The sequence below is a fragment of the Triticum aestivum genome, chromosome 2A (assembly GCF_018294505.1).
Source record: "Triticum aestivum cultivar Chinese Spring chromosome 2A, IWGSC CS RefSeq v2.1, whole genome shotgun sequence".
Taxonomy (NCBI): Eukaryota; Viridiplantae; Streptophyta; class Magnoliopsida; order Poales; family Poaceae; genus Triticum; species Triticum aestivum.
In genome coordinates, this window is record NC_057797.1 from 511,436,543 (window position 1) to 511,463,899 (window position 27,357).

Genomic DNA, 27,357 nt, shown 5'->3' on the forward strand with positions numbered 1-27,357 from the left:
TAAAGTGATGGAGATTGATATGATGAGAATAGACCCGGGGCCATAGGTTTCACTAGTGGCTTCTCTCAAGAGCATAAGTATTCTACGGTGGGTGAACAAATTACTGTTGAGCAATTGACAGAATTGAGCATAGTTATGAGAATATCTAGGCATGATCATGTATATAGGCATCACGTCCGTGACAAGTAGACCGAAACGATTCTGCATCTACTACTATTACTCCACTCATCGACCGCTATCCAGCATGCATCTAGAGTATTAAGTTAAAAACAGAGTAACGCCTTAAGCAAGATGACATGATGTAGAGAGATAAATTCATGCAATATGAAATAAACCCCATCTTGTTATCCTCGATGGCAACGATACAATACGTGCCTTGCTGCCCCTTCTGTCACTGGGAAAGGACACCGCAAGATCGAACCCAAAGCTAAGCACTTCTCCCATGGCAAGAACTACCAATCTAGTTGGCCAAACCAAACGGATAATTCGAAGAGACTTGCAAAGATAACCAATCATACATAAAAGAATTCAGAGAAGATTCAAATATTATTCATAGATAGACTTGATCATAAACCCACAATTCATCGGTCTCAACAAACACACCACAAAAAGAAGATTACATCGAATAGATCTCCACAAGAGAGGGGGAGAACATTGTATTGAGATTCAAAGAGAGAGAAGAAGCCATCTAGCTACTAACTATGGACCCGAAGGTCTGAGGTAAACTACTCACACTTCATCGGAGAGGCTATGATGATGTAGAAGCCCTCCGTGATGACGGCCCTCTTCCGGCGGAGCTCCGGAACAGGCCCCAAGATGGGATCTCGTGGATACAGAAAGTTGCGGCGGTGGAATTAGGTTTTTGGCTCATGTTCTGATCGTTTGGGGGTACGTGTGTATATATAGGAGGAAGAAGTACGCCGGTGGAGCACCAAGGGGCCCACGAGGCAGGGGGCGCGCCCTAGGGGGGCGCCCCCCACCCTCGTGACCGCCTCTTTTGTTCCTTGGAGCAGGGTCCAAGTCTCCTGGATCACGTTCGGTGAGAAAAATCACGTTCCCAAAGATTTTATTCCGTTTGGACTCCGTTTGATATTCCGTTTCTCGAAACACTGAAATAGGCAAAAAAACATCAATTCTGGGCTGGGCCTCCGGTTAATAGGTTAGTCCCAAAAATAATATAAAAGTGGAAAATAAAGCCCAATATAGTCCAAAACAGTAGATAATATAGCATGGAGCAATCAAAAATTATAGATACGTTGGAGACGTATCAGGCATCCCCAAGCTTAATTCCTGCTCGTCCTCGAGTAGGTAAATGATAAAAAGAGAATTTTTGATGCGGAGTGCTACTTGGCATAATTTCAATGCAAATCTTCTTAATTGTGGTATGAATATTCAGATTAGAAAGATTCAAGACAAAAGTTTATATTGACATAAAAATAATAATACTTCAAGCATACTAACAAAGCAATTATGTCTTCTCAAAATAACATGGCCAAAGAAAGTTATCCCTACAAAATCATATAGTCTGGCTATGCTCTATCTTCACCACACAAAATATTTAAATCATGCACAACCCCGATGACAAGCCAAGCAATTGTTTCATACTCTAACTTTTTCAAAACTTTTTCAATCTTCACGCAATACATGAGCGTGAGCCATGGATATAGCACTATAGGTGGAATAGAATGGTGGTTGTGGAGAAGACAAAAAGGAGGGAAGATAGTCTCACATCAACTAGGCGTATCAACGGGCTATGGAGATGCCCATCAATAGATATCAATGTGAGTGAGTAGGGATTGCCATGCAACGGATGCACTAGAGCTATAAGTATATGAAAGCTCAAAAAGAAACTAAGTGGGTGTGCATCCAACTTGCTTGCTCATGAAGACCTAGGGCAATTTGAGGAAGCCCATCATTGGAATATACAAGCCAAGTTCTATAGTGAAAAATTCCCACTAGTATATGAAAGTGATAACATGAGAGACTCTCTACTATGAAGATCATGGTGCTACTTTGAAGCACAAGTGTGGTAAAAGGATAGTAACATTGTCCCTTCTCTCTTTTTCTCTCATCATTTTTTGGGCCTTTTCTCTTTTTTATGGCCTCTTTTTATTTGGGCTTCTTTGGCCCCCCTTTTTTTCGTCCGGAGTCTCATCCCGACTTACGGGGGAATCATAGTCTCCATCATTCTTTCCTCACTGGGACAATGCTCTAATAATGATGATCATCACACTTTTATTTTTCTTACAACTCAATACTTAGAACAAAATATGACTCTATATGAATGCCTCCGGCGGTGTACCGGGATATGCAATATGACAATGATGGAGTGTGTCATGATAAACAGAACGGTGGAAAGTTGCATGACAATATATCTCAGAATGGCTATGGAAATGCCATAATAGGTAGGTATGGTGGCTGTTTTGAGGAAGGTATATGGTAGGTGTATGATACCGGCGAAAGGTGCGCGGTATTAGAGAGGCTAGAAAAGGTGGAAGGGTGAGAGTGCGTATAATCCATGGACTCAACATTAGTCATAAAGAACTCATATACTTATTGCAAAAATCTAGAAGTTATCAAAGCAAAGTATTACGCGCATGCTCCTAGGGGGATAGATTGGTAGGAAAAGACCATCGCTCGTCCCCGACCGCCACTCATAAGGAAGACAATCAATAAATAAATCATGCTCCGACTTCATCACATAACGGTTCACCATACGTGCATGCTACGGGAATCACAAACTTTAACACAAGTATTCTTTAAATTCACAACTACTCAACTAGCATGACTTTAATATTATCACCTCCATATCTCAAAACAATTATCATGCTTCAATCTTTTCTTAGTATTCAACACACTCAAAAGAAAGTTTCACAAATCTTGAATACCAAGCATATTATTATTAAGCAAATTACCATGCTATTAAGAGACTCTCAAAATAATTTAAGTGAAGCATGAGAGATCAATAGTTTCTTTAAAACAAATCCACCACCGTGCTCTAAAAGATCTAAGTGAAGCACATAGAGCAAAATTATAACGCTCAAAAGATATAAGTGAAGCACATAGAGCAAAACTACTTAGCTCAAAAGATATAAGTGAAGCACATAGAGTATTCTATCAAATTTTAATTCATGTATGGCTCTCTCAAAAGGTGTGTACAGCAAGGATGATTGTGGCATACTAAGACACAAAGACACAAATAATACAAGACGCTCCAAGCAAAACACATATCATGTTGGTGAATAAAAATATAGCTCCAAGTAAATTACCGATGGAAGTGGACGAAAGAGGGGATGCCTTCCGGGGCATCCCCAAGCTTTGACTTTTTGGTGTCCTTGGATTATCTTGGGGGTGCCATGGGCATCCCCAAGCTTAGGCTCTTGCCACTCCTTGTTCCATGATCCATCAAAAGAATTCACCCAAAACTTGAAAACTTCACAACACAAAACTCAAAATAGAAAACTCGTGAGCTCCGTTAGCGAAAGAAAACAAAAGACCACTTCAAGGTACTGTAATGAACTCATTCTTTATTTATATTGGTGTTAAACCTACTGTATTCCAACTTCTCTATGGATTATAAACTATTTTACTAACCATAGATTCATCAAAATAAGCAAACAACACACGAAAAACAGAATCTGTCAAAAACAGAACAGTCTGTAGTAATCTGTAGCTAGCGCAAGATCTGGAACCCCAAAAATTCTAAAATAAATTGCTGGACGTGAGGAATTTATCTATTAATCATCTGCAAAAATAATTAACTAAATAGCACTCTTCAAATAAAAATGACAGCAGTTCTCGTGAGCGCTAAAGTTTCTGTTTTTTACAGCAAGTTCAACAAGACTTTCCCCAAGTCTTCCCAACGGTTCTACTTGGCACAAACACTAATTAAACACAAAAAAACACAACCAAAACAGAGGCTAAATAATTTATTTATTACTAAGCAGGAGAAAAAAGCAAGGAATAAAAATAAAATTGGGTTGCCTCCCAACAAGCGCTATCGTTTAACGCCCCTAGCTAGGCATAAAAGCGAGGATAGATCTAGGTATTGCCATCTTGGTTTTAGAGAGAAAGAGAGCAAACTTGTTATCTATGGAATTAATCTTTCTATTTTGACAAAGTACATGTCCATTAATGGTAGAAGAAAGATTAAGAATGTTGCGGAAATTGGCATCTAGGCTAGCTTTTATCTCTTTAATAGATTCGTTTTGGTAAGAAAGCAAGAGAGATGTGATTTCAGCTTTCTCATTAATGGGGTGCCCAAATATAGTTTTCATCCTCTCATAGGTATCTATGGGGTCCCCTTCAAGGAAACCCCCTTCGAAAATAGAATCTAAAACTTGTTTGAACGAAGCGGGTAGCCCAACATAAAAGCTTTTTAAGTAAACCTCAATTTGATATTGGGGTACATAGCTAGCCCGGATCCTTAACAGCCTATCCCAAGCATCTTTCAAAGATTCATCAAGTAAATAACGAAAAATTCCAGAATCATCTTCATCAAAATTACTAAGGTTCTCATTGATAACTCCGGCAAGTTGTTCTATAGCATTCCGATTTATGAGTTTAGATAAGATAGCAGGATTGTCTAAAGCACTAGAACTTGGGAGAGAACCCCCAACTCTTTTTGGTTCTGACATGGCGAGGGAAAAGAGGCAAATAGAGAGGGAGGATAGAGAGAGAGAGGGCGAATAAAACGGCAAGGGTGAATTGGGGGGAGAGGAAAACGAGAGGCAAATGGCAAATAATGTAATGCGAGAGATAGGGATTGTGATGGGTACTTGGTATGTTGACTTTTTGCGTAGACTCCCCGGCAACGGCGCCAGAAATCCTTCTTGCTACGTCTTGAGCTTGCGTTGGTTTTCCCCGAAGAGGAAGGGATGATGCAGCAGAGTAGCGTAAGTATTTCCCTCAGTTTTTGAGAACCAAGGTATCAATCCAGTAGGAGGCCACGCTCAAGTCCCTCGTACCTGCACAAAACGATAGCTACTCGCAACCAACGCGATTAGGGGTTGTCAATCCCTTCACGGTCACTTACGAGAGTGAGATCTGATAGATATAATATTTTTGGTATTTTTGGTATAAAGATGCAAAGTAAAAAGTAAAGGCAAAGTAAAAAAGCAAAGCAAGATTAAAGTGATGGAGATTGATATGATGAGAATAGACCCGGGGGCCATAGGTTTCACTAGTGGCTTCTCTCAAGAGCATAAGTATTCTACGGTGGGTGAACAAATTACTGTTGAGCAATTGACAGAATTGAGCATAGTTATGAGAATATCTAGGCATGATCATGTATATAGGCATCACGTCCGTGACAAGTAGACCGAAACGATTCTGCATCTACTACTATTACTCCACTCATCGACCGCTATCCAGCATGCATCTAGAGTATTAAGTTAAAAACAGAGTAACGCCTTAAGCAAGATGACATGATGTAGAGAGATAAATTCATGCAATATGAAATAAACCCCATCTTGTTATCCTCGATGGCAACGATGCAATACGTGCCTTGCTGCCCCTTCTGTCACTGGGAAAGGACACCGCAAGATCGAACCCAAAGCTAAGCACTTCTCCCATGGCAAGAACTACCAATCTAGTTGGCCAAACCAAACGGATAATTCGAAGAGACTTGCAAAGATAACCAATCATACATAAAAGAATTCAGAGAAGATTCAAATATTATTCATAGATAGACTTGATCATAAACCCACAATTCATCGGTCTCAACAAACACACCGCAAAAAGAAGATTACATCGAATAGATCTCCACAAGAGAGGGGGAGAACTTTGTATTAAGATTCAAAGAGAGAGAAGAAGCCATCTAGCTACTAACTATGGACCCGAAGGTCTGAGGTAAATTACTCACACTTCATCGGAGAGGCTATGATGATGTAGAAGCCCTCCGTGATGACGGCCCTCTTCCGACGGAGCTTCGGAGCAGGCCCCAAGATGGGATCTCGTGGATACAGAAAGTTGCGGCAGTGGAATTAGGTTTTTGGCTCCTGTTCTAATCGTTTGGGGGTACGTGTGTATATATAGGAGGAAGAAGTACGCCGGAGGAGCACCGAGGGGCCCACAAGGCAGGGGCGCGCACTAGGGGGCGTGCCCCCCACCCTCGTGACCGCCTCTTTTGTTCCTTGGAGAAGGGTCCAAGTCTCCTGGATCACATTCGGTGAGAAAATCACGTTCCCAAAGATTTTATTCCGTTTGGACTCCGTTTGATATTCTGTTTCTTTGAAACACTGAAATAGGCAAAAAAAATAGCAATTCTGGGCTGGGCCTCCGGTTAATAGGTTAGTCCCAAAAATAATATAAAAGTGGAAATAAAGCCCAATATAGTCCAAAATAGTAGATAATATAGCATGGAGCAATCAAAAATTATAGATACGTTGGAGACGTATCAAGCATCACGTGGCCTTTTTAAACCTGCCTCAAAATGGATCTCCATTCTCCCTCCTTTAGATTTTGTTAATCTGTCAAGCATTATCCCTGATGTCTGTTTCCGCTTGCGTCGTGGTGCTAGTTCAACAACGAATATGGAAAGTGTTAGTGTACATCGAACTGTGAGAGTACATATAAAGGAGCATGCAACTGCAACTTGACTCGGTTAGGTACCGTCTTGGTGTTGATGCTCATGAGGTTCATCTGATCTTGCCAAGTCCTGTTGTGTCAGCAGTGCTTCGGAAGTAGTGTTAGGTGTGAAGGCAGCTTGGGAACTGGCCGGTTTTGGAGCAAACGAATGAGTAACTGGTTGAGATGCTGGTACAGTTGAAGCGGATGCTGCAGCTGGTGGAGCAGGTGATACTGTGTTTGTAGATTTAGCCAGTGGACTTGGACCTTCTACTGCACTACAAGTCCCAGCAGAATCTCGACGGCAGAACCTTTTCCGTTTCACCCGACGAGTAACGGCACTCCCTACTATATTATTTTCCTTGCTCTTTTTTGACTTTGCCATGTCAAGTTGTACCCACAACACAAAAGAATAAAATCACTCTTCAGAACTCATTGATGCATGATACATACAAGCAATACTTTGATGTAAGACAACCGTATGAGGATGGACTATGTAAGAAAAACAGGACGGCATGACATATTCACAGCTACGATGTGCAAATTGAGCAAAAGGATTTTCAAGAAAATAGAAGTAATGCAAGCTAGACACCATATGAAAGATGCAACCAATATTACTCTGCCAAGTTAAAAGTGTCTTGTCATAAGTGGCAATTCGAAAAATTAGAAGCAGTACAACGTAGAAATCAATGCAAGATGCAACCACTATCAAACTGCCATGTTAGAAGCGTTCAATCATGAGTGACTGATGCAGGATACACAACTGCAGTACTTTGATGTAAGAACATGGTATGATAGATAGATGCAGTGTATTCTAGACACAGAAAGCCATGTCATATGCACATGTATAACGTATAAACTCAGCAGGTGCAATTTAATCAAAATAGAAGAAATACAGGCTAGACAACATATGCAACATGAAACCAATCATCACACTGTCAACTTAGAGCAAGCACCTGCGATGGTGGAGTACGAGAGATGAACTCATCATGTAGACTTGGGACTTCAACTTCATTAGCAGTAGCAGTGGCAAATCTAGAGAGTCTCTGCTTGCGTCGGTGGGGAGGACCACCAACATCCCCTAACTTACTCTTTTCCTTCCTATTTTCTGATATTGCCTTATGAAGTCAAAACCACAAGAAGATGAATAAAATTAGCTCTTCATAACTGGTTGATGCATGATACAGACGAACACTACTTTGATGTAGGGCAAGCGCAGGATAGGAGGACGGAATATATACAAAAAAGACAGCGTTTCATATTCACACGTACGATAGGAGGATGGAATATGTATGAAAAAACAGTAAGCGGAAGGCATTTCAAAAAAATTAGAAGAAATGAAAGCTAGGCACCATATGAACATGCAACCAATATCACTCTATCAGGTAAAAAGTGTCTCGTCGTAAGAGCCATTTCAAGAAATTAGAAGCAGTACAAGCTAGAAGACAATGCAAGATGCAACCTACATCACAGTCCCAAGTTAAATGTGTCTTATGGGTAAGTGATCATTGCAGGTATAAGTTGTAAGCTACGCAGATGCAATTCAACATAATCAGAAGCAATACAAACTAGACATCATATGAAAAACGCAACCACGTATAACAGTTCCAAGTAAGAGCAAGCACCTGTGATGGTGGAGTAGGGGAGATGTGCTCATCATGTACACGTATGTTCTAGAAACAGGAACACGTGTCATATTCACAGGCATTATGTGTAAAGTAAGCAGATGCAATTCAAGTTAGAAGCAATCCAAGCTAGACATCATACGCAACATGCGACCACATATAATAGTGTCAAGTTAGAGCAAGCACCTCTGATGGTGGAGTAGGGGAGATGTGCTCATCATCTACACAGCTACGTTGACTGTCCAGCCTTGTGTTGTCTTGCGAATCTTGTTGGGAGGATGGCGGAGTAGAATCTGTAGAGATCCCCTGTTTGAGTTGCTCCAAAGGACCACCATCATCCACTGCCGGACTAATTTCCTTAAGCTATAATGATTTTGCTCTTTAGAACTCATTCATGCATGATACTGACGAACACTACTCGGATGAAAGGCAAACACATGATGCGAGAATCAAATATGTATGAAAAACGGGATGGTGTGACATATTCACACCTATGATGTGGTAACTAAGCAGAAGGCATTTCAACAAATTAGAAGCACTGCAAGCTAGACACCATATGAAAGATGCAACCAATATCACTCTGCCAAGTTCAAACTGTATGGCGTTTCAACAAATTAGAAGCAGTACATGCTAGAAATCATATGCAAGACACAACCAATATCACAGTGGCGACTTAAAGGTGCCTTATCATAAGTGACTGATGCGGGATATGCAAGAATAGTAGTCTGATGTAGAAACAGGAACACATGTCATATTCACAGGCATTATGTGTAAAGTAAGTAGATGCAATTCAACAAAGTTAGAAGCAATACAAGCTAGACATCATACGCAACATGCAACCACATATAATAGTGCCAAGTTAGAGCAAGCACCTGTGATGGTGGAGTAGGGGAGATGTGCTCATCATCTACATAGCTACGTTGACTGTCTAGCCTTGCGTTGTCTTGCGAATCTTGTTGGGAGGATGGCGGAGTAGAATCAGTAGAGAACCTCCGTTTCAGTTGCTTAGAAGGACCACCATCATCCAATGCCTTGCCAATTTCCTTCAGCTTTATTGATTTTGCATTGTGAGGTCATACTGACAAGAAAAAGGAATATCATTCGCTCTTCAGAACTCATTCATGCATGATACTGACTAACACTACTCTGATGAAAGGCAAAGTCATGATACGAGGATGGAATATGTACGAAAAAATGGATGGCTTGACATATTCACACCTATGATGTGGTAACTAAGCAGAAGGCACTTTAACAAATTAGAAACACTGCAAGACAACATATGGAAGGTGCAGTCAATATCACTCTGCCAGGTTAAAACTGTCTCGTCATAGGTGGCGTTCATCAAACTAGAAGCAATACATGCTAGAAATCATATTCAAGACGCAAACCAATATCACACTGCCAACTTAAAGGCGTCCCATCATAAGTGACTGATGCAGGATACACAAGAAGAGTAGTTTCATGTAAGAACATGGTGTGATAGACAGATATAGTATGTACCAAAAATAGGAAAGCGTGTCATATTCACATGTATCATGTGTAAGCTAAGCAGATGCAGTTTACACTAGTTAGGAGCAATACGATCTAGACACCATATGCAACATGCAACCAGATATCACACTGCCAAGTTAGAGCAAGCACCTTGGATGGTGGAGTAGGGGAGCGGAGACTTGGACCTTGTAATGCACTATCAGTACAAGGAGAATCGGTACAGATGCTCCGTTTACGTTGCTGCAGAGGACCACCATCATCGCCTTCCTTACTATTTTCCTTCCTCTTTCTTGAGTTTGCCTTGTCAAGTCAAACCCACAAGAAAAAGGAATAAAATTTGCTCTTCAGAACTCATTGATGCATGATACTGACGAACACTACTTTCATGTAAGGCAGACGCATGATAGGAGGATGGAATATATATGAAAAACAGGACGGTGTGACATATTGACATGTATGATGTATAAAGTGTAAACTAAGCACAAGGTGCTTGAACTTGTTAGAATCGATGCAAGCTAGAAAACATATGAAAGATGAAACCAATATCACTCTGCCAAATTAAAAGGGTGCCCTAACAAATGTATTTGACCAAATTAGAAGCAATACATGGCAATAGGCTAGAAATAATATGCAATATGCAACGAATAAAGGTGACTCATCGTAAGTGATTGATGCAGGATACAGAAGAGAGGTAGTTTCATGTAAGAACAAGGTTAACACATAGATGTAGTGTGTACCAAAAATAGGAAGGCATGTCATATTCACAGGTATAGTATGTAAACTAAGCAGATGCAATTTACCCTAATTACAAGCATTACAAGCTAGACACTGTATGCAACATGCAACCACATATCACACTGCGAAGTTAGAGCAAGCACCTGTGATGGTGGTGTAGGGGAAGTGCGGTCTTCAGGTACAGAGCTACGTTCAATATCTTCATTTAGGCTTGCTGTTTCTTGAGAATCATGTGGAGAGGATGAAATTGCATTCTTTATAAGAGTATTGCGTCTCATATTAACCCACGCGCGTGACTGTCTCATCATAAGCGATAGACGCAGGATACACAAGAACAGTAGTTTAATGTAAGAACATGGTGTGATAGGCAAATGTAGTATGTACCAAAAACAGGAAGGCATGTCATATTCACATGTATAATGTGTAAGCTAAGGAGATGCAATTTAACAAATTAGGAGCATTGATGAGGGATACACAAGAAAAGTGCCTTATCATAAGATATAGTATGTACCAAAAACAGGAAAGCGTGTCATATTCACATGTATCATGTGTAAGCTAAGTAGACGCAATTTACACTAATTAGGAGCAATACGAGCTAGACACCATATGCAACATGCAACCAGATATCACACTGCCAAGTTAGAGAAAGCACCTTGGATGGTGGAGTAGGGGAGCGGAGACTTGGACCTTGTAATGCACTATCAGTACAAGGAGAATCGGTACAGATGCTCCGTTTACGTTGCTGCAGAGGACCACCATCATCGCCTTCCTTACTCTTTTCCTTCCTCTTTCTTGATTTTGCCTTGTCAAGTCAAACCCACAAGAAAAAGGAATAAAATTTGCTCTTTAGAACTCATTGATGCATGATACTAACGAACACTACTTTCATGTAAGACGAACACTAGATATCACACTGCCAAGTAAGAGCAAGCACCTGCGATGGTGGTGTGGGGGAATTGCGGTGATCAACTAGAGAGCTACGTTGACTATCTTCATTTAGCCTTGCTGTTTCTTGAGAATCATGTGGGGAGGATGACACTGCACTCTTTATACGAGTATGGCATCTCACAGAAACCCACCCGGGTGACTGTCTCATCATAAGTGATTGACGAGGGATACAAAAGAGCATTAGTTTGATGTACGAACATGGTTAATAGACATATGTAGTATGTATCAAAAACAGGAAGGCATGTCATTATCAAAGGTATAATGTGTAAAGTAAGCAGATGCAATTTAACCAAATTGGAAGCAATACAAGCTAGACACCATATGCAACATGCAACCACATTTGACAAGCGAAGTTAAAGCAAGCATCTGGGATGGTTGTGTGTGGCAATTGAGATCATCAACTGCAGAGCTAAGTTTACTATCTCCAACTGCTGACACTGCACCCGTTAGAGCGCTGGAACACTTAGTGCTTATCTTCGAATTACACTGGAGCGACTTCTATCTTTTCTTTTCTGCATTCATCAACACTGCATCAGAGTCTGAAATACCCATGCATAAAAAAACAATAGTGTGAGTATGGGTGAAGTGTGTGCACAATTAGTATAGTGTAAAGGTAGCAGATAGCAGGTCGGTGAGAAATAAATGACGGGAGACATATGATAGCTCTACAACATGCATGGCACACTAAATTACTACAGGATTCTATGAAAATAACAGTCGACTGAAAGCAAATAGGCCAGTCCATTTTTTTTGCACCGTCCGATGTACAAAGAACGGGCAGATCGCCTTCATCTACCTCCAGCGAGTCAGTGTTGACGATCTTCCTCGAAACGCCAGCGACCACCGGCTCAGTATTCCTCCCCTGCCTGCGCCCTCCCCTCGACCTCACCGCACCGCCGTGCTTGGCACCGCCCCCCGGCCATCCATTCAAGCCCCGCCGACCTCCAGATTGGGCGCAAGCAGCTCCTGCGCCCCACACCCCTATGATAGACACCGATGCACCGCTTCCCTGGGGAACAGGCGGACTAGGTGCTCCGCGCGCCTAAGCGGGTGCTGCTTCTTTTAATAGCGGTTCGACTGACCCTGAATTGAAATCTGGGTGGGCTACTGACCTCTAGCAAAGGTGAAATAGTAAAAGGGAGGAAACCTTGTGCATTTAGTATCACGAAGAAGATGCAGTAAGAAGCGCTCAACTAGTTTCTTTCGTGGGATGAATACGGTGTGAGCGGAGACGTAAGATTTGCACGAATAAGGGAAGAGGAGTACCTCTTTCTGCTGGCAGTGTTGTGTCCTCCTTCTGTTTTTCCGACGATCTTCTTGTTGTTCGCCGGAAACTAGAAGTTGTGGAGTACGGTGCAGCCTTGGACGAACCCATGGCCAAGTTGTTAAGTGTGGTGCGGTGGCCGTCTGTCGACGGCGGGGAAGCAGATCCGAGGCGGCGAACGACGGCATAGCGGGAACAGCTCCGGTGCGGTGGACGGTTGCGACAGTGGAGCCGTAGCAGTGAGGCGCAGGACGGCGTGGTCGGAGTGGTTCTGGTATGGCGCACGTCAGCATCGGCGTCGTGGAGGTAGCTCTGCCTCGGCTTCAGCTGCTAAGTCGTTGAGGGCATTGCGGTTGCGGTTGCGTTGGACGACGACGTCGGGGTACCGGCTCCGACGTGATGGAGGAGGGCGGCAGTGGATTGGCCGCTATGGGGTGGAGGACGGAGGAGGCTGGGGTTTCACGGCTGGTGGAGAGGGCGTTTTCGTGCCCACGGAGTATGAATGGGGAAACGGAGGGAGGCGGGGAACTAAGGGGGAACAATGTTTCGGTTTGAGACGCGCTTGTTTGAAATTTGGGGAAAGTTACAAACTTTCCCCCCATCTAAAATTTCAGACATATTGCGGGTTGGGGTAGGACAGTCATGTCAGGTGTCCCAAAGGTGGGCGGGATAGATTTCGGCCGAGCGCATGGGTAGGCGCCCACGGCGTATGAATGCTTCTCTAGCGTCTTGGTGAAGTTACAAACCTACCCCGGTTTAGACCTTTGGACATCGGGCCGATAGGCTACACGGGCCAGAGTCAGGACAATAATTTCCTACCACCAAAACATTAGTCTCGCGCGGTTTCGGGTGACCAGAGGCCTATTTGGCGCTTCGTTCAGGGCCTCTTTGATTCACAGGATTGTCAAAATGAAGGAATAGGAAAAATGCAGGAATAGGGTGACATGTCCTATAGTATCCTATAGGATTTGAAAGAATGTCTGATAGCATAGGAAAACAAAGGAATTCTACAAGGAGGTTTGAGTGGATGGAATTTTTCCTCCAAAATGTAGTACAAATGGATCATATGGAAAAATTCCTAAGAATGTCAATCCTACGAATCAAACGAGCATCACAGGAAAAATTCCTAAGGGTTTAAATCCTCCAAAATTCCTATGCAATTCCTTTAAATCAAAGGAGCCCTCAATATTTGGAGCAGAAGCATTTAACGTTTTCGGTTCTCTTGAATTGAACTTTCAGGATTTGTCAAACTTCACAAATCTTTACTCTTGAAAATCCTAAAGCTACGATTATTTTGGAATGGAGGGGGTACATTTGAATATACATTGTACACGAGTATATATTAAAAAATATGCAACTTACCTCAGTTCATGCATGGTTCCAGATATAATCTCCTTAGTTGCAAAAAAAAGTTAGATATGTGTATGAATATATATAGCATGTTCAAACTCACAACAAAGATTGATGCCCCCTTTTACATCTGATTTACAAATGCCATTATCTCGGGTTCAAATAGATGAATGCACTTCCTATGAATTCGAATCTTCGAAACCCCCTTTATGTTGAATTCGACATGTATTCTATTTCGTAGCTAGCAACTTGGAATGTATCCATGCAAGTGACAAATGTATAAAGTGCTTCACACTAACAACATGGAGTGCACTAATTAATGTTTATATATGAATTGCAAAAGCATCCATTGCCTGTATTTCAAACCGCTCTCACTCTATGGATCGGTAATATGAAATAAACACATGCACATGCTAGAATTCAATTGCAGTTGAAGAAAGAGCCTACTCCTGGTACTGTATATTAGTGATAGGGGTGTGTAGAAAGTACACGTGAATACCAGGCATTGTGCGTGTGTGTATACTATCGACGAACTAGCCCCCAAGCTTGTATAACATACTAAGGGCCTAGGGTTACAAATCATATATAGTCGGCTTATCACCAGTGGGGATAGAGTCCTCCGCGACTCTGGTAGCTTCATGTTGTATGCCGAGTCGTCCACATGGGTCTTCGTATAACACGCCTCGGTCCAACCTATATGTGGCACGGGATGGAACCGACCCATGAGTCTTCATGTTGACCCACCACAACTAGAAATGGTGTATCCACCACACCACACACGCAATCAGCCACTAAGAAAATAAGCATATACAATAGTACAACGGTATCTAGCTCACGATACGTCTCCATATTTTGTTGATGACACCGACGGACTTTGCATTTGATGCATGCTCCGTATTTTGTTGACGACACTTACGATCATTGTATTTGAAGCGAAAGCACGATATGGTCACTGGACTTCAGAATAAGCTCATCACGGTCACCACATACATTTTGTCATGCTAACCAACATGTGGTTGGATGGTTAGAGGACAGTGGTTTCTCGATCCCACCAAGGTTAAAGTCCCGATGCTCGCATTTATATTGTGTTAATTTCAGTATTTTCCGGTGACATACGTTCAGTGGGAGGACACGTTCCACTCGACTACGAGGCACCTATGGTGACTTCGTAAAATCTCAAGATCATATATGCTGGCCCACTCTCTCGAAGGTGCTCATAGGGGTAGGGTTCGCGTGTGTGCGCTTATAGCGGTGAGTGCTTGCGCGTATATATGAGCCCTTGCGTCTGTACCATGTTAAACAAATACATATCATGATTATACAGTCACTGGCTCACCCGTACAACTCCGTATTTTGTTGATGACACAATCAATTGACCAGTCAAACGTTCCACGCGGCGCAACTAGTGTTGCACCATCGGGGCGCGTAACCATGGGGCCCACCTGTCAGCCCGTATATGAAAGAAAGAAATGGTAGTTTGAGTCTGTACTTTGTTAATAAAATAGGAGTACATTTTATGGTGATCATACGATCACTGGCTCACCATACGGCTCCGTAATATGTTGATAACACGATCAATTGACCAGTCAAACGGTCCACATTCAGCAGCGCACATTACCATAGGGCCCACCCGTCAGCGCGTATATGAAGGACAAAAATGGTAATAAATGAGTGGTTTCGGGGAGGGCGGGCCGGCCGCGAGCGGCAGGGGCTGGCGGTTCGGCCGGTGGTGGCTGGCGGCTCAGGGGGGTGGAGTTTGATGATAAACTGGAGGCCCTTGATTTCGTATCCAACGGCTGGAAAATCTAATGACCAGAGATGAAGAAGTCAGTCGACTGACATGTAGCCTCACCCCACACATACACATGCATGCATGCAAGACACACACGCATGTAGGCGTGCAACACTGACACGTACACACGCACACATGCTGGCGTGCAACACTGACACGTACACATGCACTCACGAACACACGCACGTACGCACCCATGCATGCAACACTGAAACGTACCCTTGTATGCACACAACACTCGCATGCCTGCATGCACACAGCACGCGACGCAAGACACACGTTCAACCTATACATGCATGCACCCTTTGTTAAGGACATGGATTGTTACGGGTATTAATCAATCTTATCTGTGATAAGCAGAACATTCATGTTTGCAGCGGTCTTTATGAATCACAACGTATCGAACGGGCTATCAACATAGTAGGCTTATCTACATGAAAAAGATGACGTCACACTCAATGAACAATCATCGGTTTATGAAATGCCCGCTTCTAACCGCCTTGGCCCACCAAAGGTTCCTTTGCTGTGCGCTGCCTGCGTTGGGTCACTGACATGCATGCCATGCACCCAAAGATCCCACATGTCACTGGAAGAACGGCGCGGTGTCCTAGGTCAGAGTCGAGGGCGCCACTCGTGGCATGCCCGGCTGAACACGCCTCCATGCCGCATTCAAACGCCTCCATGAAACCCGCCCATGTGGAAGCCGAGAAACCCACTCTGGACACACGTCCGTTCATGACCGGGCCGCTCCCCTATCTCCTCCACCATTTTGTCCACTCTTACAATGGCTTACGAAGAGTAGTTATTCTACATCCAAGCCAGCTGGGTAGCCCGCCGGATATGAGCTATGCAGCTCGCTGATCCACCTCCCTCCCCTCCCCCGACGGAGCCAGTTGCCGCCCCAAGCCGTGGAATTTTGCCATGTATTGTTTTCATGGACTAGCAAGATGCCCGTGCATTGCACGGAACATCAAGATGCATTTTTTTACAAACTCCCGCATGCATGCAAGGGATAATTAATGTCCTCCTTTGCTAGTACCACGAGGCAAACACCATTAATATTGCATCGATTAGTGTTAGTGGCCTTGTATATCTGCAAATTGTAATTTTGATAGTGGCCCTTGTATATAAAAATGGAGGGAGAAAGATGAGAGATAAGGTGAGGAGGAGTGGGGCGTGGTGGTGACTGGTGGTCGGACTGGGCGGAGGCATGGGGATGGACGGCGCATTATGTCTAGGTTTGTATCTCTCTCACACACACCCACGTAGGTACGTGCACGAAGAGAAGAGGTGCACGCACGGCGCACATACTCCCGTCTCTTTCCCAACCACACCCGCGCGGGTACACGGTGGAGCTCATTTCTGTATGAAAAAGGCAGCCCACGTGGTAATTTGGCACGTGTACTGGTTGTCCACTTGGTGGAGGGAGGATCATCTACCATGGGTGAACAAACAAATTGCGACTTGACGCGTTATGTTAAATTAAAAAAAAGAGGCAAACCATGTGGGGCCTACCTTAGATGCAAGGCTCTATACACTGGAGTACTTTTGATGTGTCCCGTCAACTCGCAAAACGAGGAGAAGCTTGCTTAGTACGCCGTCTCCCCCGCCCACGGGCGCGGTGGCTCGCAGGATGAGGTGAAGCTTGCTTACTAGTACGCCTTACGCCCGCTCCCTCGCCCACGCGCACGGTGGCTCGCAGCACGAGGAGAAAATTTTACTACTCCCTCCGTTTACTCCTCGTCCCTACTACGTACTTTGGTTAGTACTCCCTCCATTTACTTATACAAGGCCACTATAAAAAATACATTTTTCATCTATACAAGGCCACAAATAGTAATCGAGACAAAAGTTACTACTCCCTCCTTTCCAGTTTATGACTCAATTTCAAAATCTCTCCAACCAAGGTAGATGGTGAGTGGTCGAATTAATTTCGTATTTTGCACAAGTAATTAGTACGCTTGTTTTTCTCAAGAAGTTATGTTTACCGAGGCATTAATTAGAATGAATGCATGAATGACCACTAAATTTCCATGAACTTGTACAGGCATTGGTTAGTTTCCTCTTGACACTGCTTGCGTCGGGTGATCTAACACACCTCGAAATCCAACATGTAATGGTACTATTACTAGTATAGTAGAATTGAGACTTACCAAACAGAAAAACAAATGTTTTTTAGATGAGCCCTATAAACCCTAGTGGGTACGTACTCCGTAAAAACAGATTTTTCCAAAACTAAGTCGCTCCCTTTCATGAATTCTGTAGTATACTCCTCCGTCGACGCTCCCTTTCATGAATTATTTACTTCCTGTCCCCGACATGTGGGACATATAGTAACCGGGTCGACGTGTCAAGCACCAAATAACAGTGCAGAACAGCAGGGGGGACGCACCCCACTCGTACCGGCCCAGTAGTAGTAATGAGCAATGAGATGTCAAATCACAATGCCGCACTTTCCCAGACGGACGAAGCAACCATTATTTCACACTTTGGTTCGCCATCATCTCAAACCACGTACTAGTATTGCTTCTGCCTCAAGAGGGACACGCGCATCGCCTTGGTACATCATGACACGTGGGACCGCATGACAAGCCATGCTCCCCTGCCAACCGCTCGATAAAATCACCTCATTTTTACTATACTTCCTCCGTATCGGTTTACTACATGGCATGCATGTTGTTCTAGGTTGAGAATTTAACTGGCTATATATGTGATGAACAGTACTCTAGCCTTTTAAAAAATGTATACTTTTGTACAGCAGTACTATCGATGGATTGCGCCATGGAGCAAAACTTGAAATTAAAAAAAGGTGGTACATATAGAGAGCGCTCGTCGCCAAATTATGCATATAGTACTATTAAAAAGGCTAGTCACAATAATGGTGTCCAGCACAACCCACCCCTCAAATAAAACTAAGAGGGTGCTTGGATACGTTTTAGTCCCATGACTAAAAGTAGTGGGACTAAAACATGCTAGCCTCACCCATGCTTGGATCCAAATACTAAAAAGGCTAAAATCAAGTTAATGAGCATTTATTATCCTCCAAGCCCTCCAATCCAGAACTCGCTTGTGTTAAAGGAGAGGAGTTAAATGAGTAGAGAGAGGACTAATCCACATTTTAGTAGGGGTACCCCTGACTAAAAAAATTTAGTCTTAAGACTAGTTTTAGCCCCTCTTTAGTCAGGGGTGCTTGGAACTTTAGCCTCTTAAAGAGACTATTTTTAGTCAGACTAAAATAAGTCCCTTGGATCCAAGCACCCTCTAAGCATCCTGGAATTCTTTGACAAAACTAAGCACCCTGAAATTCTTTGACAACTAAACTGCTGGCTATATGATGTTGGCCATATATATTATACGTATATAATGTGAAGAAACGAGTGGTAGTACTATACCAACTAAAAGATGAAATGTAAGAAATACTAGTATGTACGTACTGAAGAGTTAAAGTAACGAGAAGAAACATAACATAGTTCTGCTGGGGGCTCAGCACAACACACCCCTCAAATTAAATTAAGCACACCTGAAATTAAACTTTGCAAGTATTCTGGTAGACACTGCATTAGAACCACCATGAGCAACGACACTGCCACCTTACTCGGAGTCCTCGTCCACATCCTCGACTTCGTCCTTGTCCCTCTTCCTCTTGGCCGATACTTCTTTGCTTGAACCGCACACTTGGCTATTGCTCTTCATCCAACCCTTGTAGATATTGAAGCAAAGGTAGCCATCCATTGCAGCGTAGTGGATGTGGTCTATATCTAGTACATTCCGCTGCCATGCATGACGATGAAATGTGTATGGAGGTTTCTCCAGTTTACCGTACGAAGGATGAACCATGGCTCCTACCAGGGTCAGCATTGAAGGCTGATGAGAGGACACCAGCCGATTCTTCTGGAGGTCGAAGGGGTTGCCTACAACGAGACCTATCCAACGCAGGACATCCCTGTCGTTCTTAAAGTCTACAGTAACGAATTTCACTATTTTGTCCTTGAGGAAGTTCTTAAAATCCTGACACTCAACATCGGCATGGCATATGTGGTAGACCAAGCAAACGTTATCTACGCAAACCTGGATCACGACGGGCTTCTTCCTCTCTTCGTCCTTTAGATCCTTCTCTGGTCCCAGGACTGTGGTGTACTCAACATCTAGCCCAGCGACCCACTCATCATCTGAGTTTTCGAACATGCGTCTGAAGCGAGAAAGGCATCCTTTCACCGTCGCGGAAGAACGGGTGTAGATGACATCGAACTCATCGCCGGTGATGGTTCTAACCTTGTACTCACCGCCGATCATGGAGATTTGGGATGCCATGGATTTGGGAGGAGGGTTAGGATTAGTGGAACTGCCGTAATGTGAATGGACGGGACGACTAGGAGCGAACCGCCGTAGTATTGAAGGACGTGCGGGGACGAGTAGGAGTGAACTGCCAGCGTGCGAACGGCAGGGTAGTGGCTTTCCATTCTCCAATGATACGGGCTTCTGAGAGCCCTTGGATCTGAGATCGAACGGTTGCATGGCGTGATTCTAGACCTATGGGTGAATATCCTATCCTGGAGGGTTATTCTGTAAATTTTCAGTAACTTAGCATGCGACCATTTGATCTCAGATCCAAGGGCTGCCAGCAGCCCGTATCATGGTCGCACCTACCACGACCGTCGCGTCGCTCGCGCGGTCGCGCCCTTGGAGATTTAACACGGTGTGTTAGGCTATCTGATGTTGGCATGTCATACATAGTCATCACTTAGTCACTCATACTACAACAAGGTTGGCTATAAGTGTATTTTTTACTCCTTTCTATCTCTTTCTTCGTACTCAAGGAAGAAACGGTGCTAAGCGCGTGTATTTATTGCATTTGCCAAGGAGTGACCTCTTCCAATGAAATGGTGTTTCTAAGTTTGCTTCATTTAATTAGCTATAGACTCAAAATTGTCTTTTCACCTAGGTACACGCGCTTAGCACCGTTTCTTTCTTGGGTCACCAAACTAGTCTCTCTCTTCTTGATTAACTTGCCACATCAGACTTTATGCTTATGTGGCAAGCTTAAGCACCTGTAGGAGCAAGTAAAAGTAAGTACAATAGTGCGCTTTACATGGCATTTTTGCATATGTGGAGGAAAGAGAGGCAAGGAAAAAGTGGAGAAGTGGGCTCTCATGCAAGAGCCAGCCTCTACTACATGGTGGAGCATTGGGAGAGGCACCTGTATGGAGGTGGTTAGGAATCTGGGAGACTCACGCCGGTCGTAGCACCGCAGTTAAAATGATAATGGCAAGTCATATCACGGGGCCCCACCTGTCCAGCAGTAACTCGCTGTCAAATCACACAGCCCTACGTTTGCAGCAGCCTACTCCCTCGTCTTCTCCCGTCTCTGTCGAACCGACTAGGCGGAACTGCCCCGCCGCCTACCGCGCAGGAAAAGCCCTGCCCTCAACTTTTAAATACAACTACATCCGCTTAAGAATCCAATGATATACTTTTTGTGACATAGTAACTCATATTTAGTTAGTCAAATCGATGACCTAGAACTACGTGCAGGCCCTATAAACCGAGACGCCTAAAAATAAAAAAACTGAAACGGGGAGGGTAGTTCAGCACATATCTTTTTAGATCAATATAGTCGGGATTCACCAAGGAGCAAAACCAAGTGGTAGGCTGCTCCTGTCGTGTTGGCGTAGCAACTCAAGCAGGGTCAGTCCGCACACGAAATGGCGACACACTTAACAGGACCCCTTTGGCTGACATGTGGCTCATCCACCGTCTTGTTCCACGTGTGATGCACCAAATTATAGTTTGGAGCAGCAGTTGGAATTGGAGGCACCCCGGTCGTAGCGCCGCAGTAGTAGAAAATGAGCGACGAGGGGTCAAATCACAAAGCCCCACCTTTCCCGCATTAAGCTGGACGGACGAAGCAACCATCATTTCACTCTAGGGCGCAAGAGCATAAAGAAAAGAGAAAACAATGATGCGTGCGGCAGCTACCTAGGGCACCCTAGGGTAGGGGTCTCCACTATAGATCCTTTTTTTGAAAGCGCCTCCACTACAAATCGGCTTCTCCCTCGTCCTCTTGAAGAAACCGATGATGAGTGCGGCGGTAGGGTTTGTAGGAGTACTACGGCGTGCAGGGCCACGTCGTAGTAAACGGGTTCGAGCTGACGCCTTAAATATGTGTGGGCCGCTTGGTTTTACAGGAACGAGGCAGCATTTTGGGTTCGGGGACCAGTGGAGATATAGTACGTACAAAAAATTGTGGATGTAGGTTCGACCGAAAGGCAATGATGCATGGGCCCTACATTTTGATATACCCGGGGCCGCGTGAAATTTGCTACTCTACTCAAAACTAGTAAGGTACACATGTATTGAACGCATGAGATTTCGAAACAAAATTATGAATAAATACACACTATAGGACGTAAAGCTTTGAGTCATATATGCATGATGTAGATGTTCGCTTAGTTCTTATAGTTCATCTCATTCAAAATCAATAAATTTTATAAAAATGTTAAGATTCATGGGGTTGTGCATTGTACTCCCTCTGTTCCAAAATAGATGACCCAACTTTGCACTAACTTTGTACAAAGTTAGTGCAAAGTTGGGTCATCTATTTTGGAACGGAGGGAGTAAATCATAAAGTAAAAAACAAATAATGGCAATTCATTTAGAAAAAATAATCAATTATGATACAGAAGATTCTAGAACAAAGGAGAAGTGTTTGTGTTTTGAGGTTTGTGCATTATGCTTAAGTTCAACCATGGAGTCTTCTAAATTGTACAGGTGGCAGATCTGGTGGAATATTGATGATATCCAACGGCCAGTAGTGCTCGGATTTGCCTATCTCTGCACTGTCGAGTTAGCTTCATCCAGCGACCATCTTTCAAAGTTATTGGCACACTATATAGTTCTTGTGCCATAGTTGCATGTTTTGGAAAAAAGCTACTAGTGGGTTGTACTATCTATTTAGGAATAGAAGATGTATACATGGAAGTTGTAGGGAAAGAGATGACATGGAGCATTTCAATTCCTATGAGTAGGGATTGGAAAAGAGATGTCATTTGGTTCACATCATAGGAACTTTTCTATTGAATATAGAGATGACATGTTTCTCAATTCCTATGAGGAGGGATTAGAAAAGAGATGTAATTTGGTTCATATCATAGGAACTTTTCTATTGAATATACGCTAATGTTTATTTTCCTTTGAAATTAAGGGAGTATAGGAATCCATTCATATGAACCAAGTGGCTATAAAGCTATAGAAATGATATCATGTTTATTTCCTTTGAAATGTGGAGTATATGAATCTATTCCTATGAACCAATTGGCTCTAAAGGGAAAAAATCCTATAAAAATCATATCATATAGAGTTCCTATGATATTCCTCGACACTAAAGGATGCTTGAAATTGCTGCGGGTGATACGATGGTCTTTCTTTGTAGACTCCTCACCCAACTTTATAGTTACCTCTCGAAGATGAATGGAATGATATATACATGGTATTCTACATGTGCAATTTGGTACACGAAAACTTGGCAAAAATTTGCGAGGTTCGAATTTTCAATAAAGCTATATGCACTGCATTTCGGAACGGAGGGAGCATACGACAGTTGCTAACACTCACGTGGAAGATTTTTGTGTAGGAGGAGTGGCTGTTCTGTTAAATGACATGGCAAAACTGACACTGTCGGATGCCGATCTAACGGTCCTTACGGCGTTCGTCAGGAAAATGCTTGTGGCGAACGTTTGTCGGATAATGATTTACGGACACATGCATTGCATTGATACGTGCCCCCTCTCTCTCACGCACACGCACCCTCACGAGTCACGACTCTCCCGAGTCCTCTCGCAGACTCGCACGTCGCACCCACCGTCTATCTGTAGGTAGACGTCACGCACATATGTGCTCTTCACACCCTACCCTCAGAACTTCTAAAAAACAAAAGACGACGCGCATATTTTATTTTAGCTCACACGTCACACACTTGTACTATTACTCTTGCGGCGAACGTTCTTTCGGCATAGTATATTGTACTCTCACGAAGAGGAAGCGGTGCACGCACGCACTAGTTCTCTCACACCCACTCGCGGGTACACGTAGGAGCGCATTTTTTTGAAGCTGGTACAACAAAATCACTCCACTATATATAAAAGCAGGAGCCTTAGCGCTTGCTTTACTAGGGTTCCTCTCGTTCACTCTCTCATGCTCTCCAGATCTAAGCAACACATAGGTGGCCACACTCTCTCTTAGCTCACAGCTGGTCACAAATCCGGTCGGACAACCTCGACTGGGGCAGGGGTGTAGGTGCATCATTCACGCTGTCGTCGGCGGCGAGGGAGGAGACCAATGGCTGCCCGCGCATGCCGATCGGCAGCCGTGCCGTTCTCTCCGAGAGAGCGCCGGCTCGGGAGGGCCTCCGACCCCTTCTTCCTCCCTGTGGCATTGTGGCCAAGATGCGACCTCCCGACGCCGTCTTTGCGACATGCCGACGACCCTCAGGTATATATTCCTTCGAAACCTGCCTTGCTCTACTGCCCCAGCTCCCTTCTTGTGGATCCTTTTCTACTTCCGTACGCTGTTCCAAAGCCACCTAGACTTCTACTAAGGCACGTGCTTTGCACGTATGTTCTGTATGATAGATACTCATATACCTTCTTTTTAGAGAGAGAAATGGGTACTCGTATCTTGAGTAGATATCATAGTGTGTTTGTTTGCATGATCTAAGGACTATTCTGAAATAAGAAGCAAATCACTTGCACAAATCAAACTGAGTTCCAAGTAAGAATTTGATTACAAGATAAAAGTTGTAGTTTTATTATATGCTGTTTCTTGGGTTCCACTGATGTATAGTTCTAGAGTTGTTTGACGGTTTACATGCATGTTTATGGACTATTTTGTGCAACTAAATAAGTCATTTAGGTCTGACAGACACTCATGTCATGTATTAGCTTGAGGTATAGCTTATGTATGACTGAAATAAAATATTACACTTTTTCTGCAAATAATAAAAATATTACATTTCTCGATGAAGCAGAATAAAACTTTAGCTAGCATTAGCCATGCAATGTTATGTTATGTGAATAGTGTAAACTTTGCAGTATAGCGGCATCTAAAAAATAAATTTTTATAGTAATCTAAAAAAATTAGTTAGTAGTAGAGTGTTTATTTCCCAGGTGACAACGGTGAACCAAAATGTGCTAGCTATTTGCCAACTTGTCGTACTTGCATGTGAGGAGGTGGCAACAGTTTCTAGACATTTCTCAACTTCAGTAGGTGCGATCGAGATTCAACGGGGACTTCTTTATTTGTTTACTTGGACAGCAGAGTCGGCCATGTGCACAAGGAGCGGGAGCGAATCCGGCAGCTCTTAGCCGTCAGATCATGTCATCCTTTGTTTGATGGACGGTAGTGATATGCATGAGAGGGGAAATGAACGGTGGATTTTGAGCCAATGCTTGTTTGGGCGAGAGATCCGAAGATGGAGTGGTAAATCCAATTTCAAAACTGCCGCATTATAGTAGTAGTAGATTAGAAGTAAAGCTATTTCATACAGTCGACTCAAAGCGTTGGTTCAAACAAGGAAGAAAGTGGGAAAGCTGTAGCATGAATCTAGGACTTGGTTCTAAGAGGAAGCGGGGGAAAGTAGTAATATCTGTCACTGTTTAAATAACAGTATATCTTATTTGCGCAAACAGGGATGTCTTTCTCCATATCGTTTCGGGATGTCTATCTCCGTATCGTTTCTATCCGTGCAATCAAAAGCACACACCTCAGTTTTAGTACAACTGCGCAAAATGAGATGGCTATCCCTCACTGCCATCGTCTAACCTCCCGTCTTCAAGGTATCCCTACATTGGTAGTAACTAAGGTAGAATGACCAACGCAATCTAAAAGAAGCTGATTCGTACGTTTTACTTCCTGATTGCAGTGCAGGGACGAGCGAAAACAACTGCATCCTAGTCTGGAATGCACTTTCTACCAGTTCATCCATGGACCAAGGACTAGCTGGCACGGCTGCATGGCGGTTTTTTGGACAGGTGCGCGGACAAGATGCATTGTGGTCTGCTTATTTCTACAAATAGCGGTGCTTAAATTTAGTGGAATGCACAAGCATTTCAGCTGGTCAGTACACTGCATGGTTCAGTTTAGCATTCCAGCTGATACCACAATTATAATTGGTTATTTTGGAATGAGAGAACCTAACCCTGAATGGTGGCAACAAGAAAAAACCAGAGTGAACTCTAGAAATTTTAAGCCTGCCGGGAGGCCCTTTGCTCAGAGAGAAGCCTTGCTTGTTTTTTCCTAATTTTTAAACCTTCTCACAACTTTGTCTTTTGCTGTGAACTAGTATATGTTTGTTATGTTCTATGAATCATTGAGATGTATAAAATTGTTTAACTTATGCTTTTCAAGTTTTTTATGAAGACGAGTTTAATGTGAGTGTTCCACATGAGCGCTGGACTAGCGTGTGAACGTTTGGAATTTATTACATTGTGTCCTCAATTAACTGCATGAACCACTGTAACAAGATACATAGTTGCTTATATGTCAGACAGCAGATTGTTGATTGTTAGCTGGTCGATAGCCTAGTGTTGAAGCGAGCTGAGCCAATGTGCCGTGTTTTGCACAACTGCTTACAAGTGGGGTAGCACCAACAGTGTTTACAAGTACTTATGTATACCTCGGCGCACGGTTCTCGAACAAGTGCTCTATTTTGTCAAAACACACACTGCTCGTATGATAAACCGTGACAACTTATGTCTTACCATGCCATATTCATGAAAAAACTAGTGAGGACGCATCTGTTTCGGCAACAATTACGATGGTTCTCACATGTTTCACGGGCACACAAAAGTAGCAGTAGTTCCCATAGACAGATTCAAACAGAGTACTAGCCCCAGAGGGGTCGATAACAGGCAAGGTTCGGATAATTAGACACAATCCAAACTACTATTAAACACTAGCTGGGGCAACTATTTCATGCCTCGATCTAATTTGGGCTGGACACAAGACGGACCTTGCCATGAACATCATCGAGGACGTCCCGCAGCAGCTCAATCCTGTGAACCTTCATGAAGACAACCTTGTGGCCTTGCCACTGATAAACTTGTTTGTGGAGGCATGCCACGTCATCTTCCCGCGTAAGCTTGACAAGAACAGTATTCCTCACAAACGAAGGAGTAGCTTTGAACTTCTTGTGCTTCAGTACACCCTGGACAACACGCCTGACAACAGTGAGGCTGGAATACAACTCTTTGTTGGTATAACCGCAAATAGCTTCCAGGATCCAACAGCCTAAGAACTCTGTTTTCCCAGTGCGTATATTCAGGTCGTCCGCCTCATAGCGAGTGACATGTACAACCACACAATCCTTGTCTGCATCAGGGCTCTAACTGAAACAGAAACAAATTCTGAATTACTTTTCAGTATAAGAAACACAAGTTATTTAAACCACTACGTATACCATGGCATCGAAGCTAATAAAATTGTGCATTATTAATCACCACATACTTCCTTTTCTAAAAAAACCACCACATACTTAGATGAAAAACCACAATCGAGGTCGGCAAAGAACGAAATCACCTTGGGCAGCTCAG